Consider the following 1,226-nt stretch of genomic DNA (forward strand, 5'->3'; position numbering starts at 1 on the left):
TTCTCTGGTCTCGACACAGACCCACGGAGTCGGAGCCTCCGGGGCAGATGTCTGGGGAGCTGATCGTTTTTTGCCGTGCTGCAGGCGACGCTCATGATCACGTAGGAGGGAATCGGCGTCGCGCCCTGCAGGATGGGGGCGGAGACCCCAGGGAGCCCAGAAGGACCCCGGCCCCAAGCCAGGTCCGCTCACTGCGTCATCTCTCCCTGCCCGCCGATTCCTGCACAGGGCAGGCGCACAGACAGATCGGTGCTGGACAAACGGAGGAACGCATGAATCGCAGCTCGCGACCCGGCAACGTTGACCCGTTGACACGTCTCCATGTCTCAGGCCCGGCCCGGCGCTTAGAATTTCCACGGTGCCGCTCGCTCCCGCCAGCCAGGCCTGGCTCCTGCCTGGCCCTGCTCCGCTGACGCCTGTGCGCCGAGCTGCCGCTGCCCTGCCAGCTCTGCACTGCCGTCCACGTGCGATCGCGGTAAAATGAGCTGCCCCCTGGCTGCCCGTGCCCCGCAGCCAGCCCCGTGCCCGGCACGCGGCAGAGGCCAGCGACACGTGGGCACCCACATGTGCGCATCGCGGCAACGCCCAGCCCGCTCGCCCTGTGCCCAAGCTCCCTGGAGGAAACCGGACGCCAGACTGGGCAGCGACTCGCACGGAGGACACAGCGAAAGGAAAGGAAAGATGTCCAGCATTCGAAAACAAGCGTGGTGCTTTGTGCTTCCAAGAACGTCCCCAGAATTCTTAGGGGAAAAGAAAGAGGAGGCATGAATGCCCCAGGGTACAATGGCCGCGCCCGTGCCAGGGGCCAGGGGCCAGGAGTGAACGCCAGCGAGGCGCGGAGGGCTCGCTCCTGCCCACGGTGTGGCTGGGCCAGTCACCCCCACCGCCCTGCCCCCCGCCCGCGGGGGGCGCCGTCACGTCGCCTCTGCTGGAGGCTGTCCCTCAAGAGCCGCAGAGCCAGTGGCCACTGACCAGCAGACCGCTCGTGCGTGCCCTGCCTGGGCGCTAACCAGGCACGAGGGGCACCGGCGAGAAAGGAGAAAGCGGCCAGGGACCTTCCCAATGTCTCCGTGGCAATAGGAGTGAAAAGGGCTCATAATGACAAGCCTGCCAGTCTTAAAGCACCCCGGGACAGGCCGGCAGATCAGAGACACACACACACGCACACGTACACACTTACATATTAATTTTATAATATTCGTAATTAACAATATTACATATTACTT

This window comes from Pteropus vampyrus, unplaced genomic scaffold (assembly GCF_000151845.1).
Source record: "Pteropus vampyrus isolate Shadow unplaced genomic scaffold, Pvam_2.0 Scaffold118, whole genome shotgun sequence".
Lineage (NCBI taxonomy): Eukaryota > Metazoa > Chordata > Mammalia > Chiroptera > Pteropodidae > Pteropus > Pteropus vampyrus.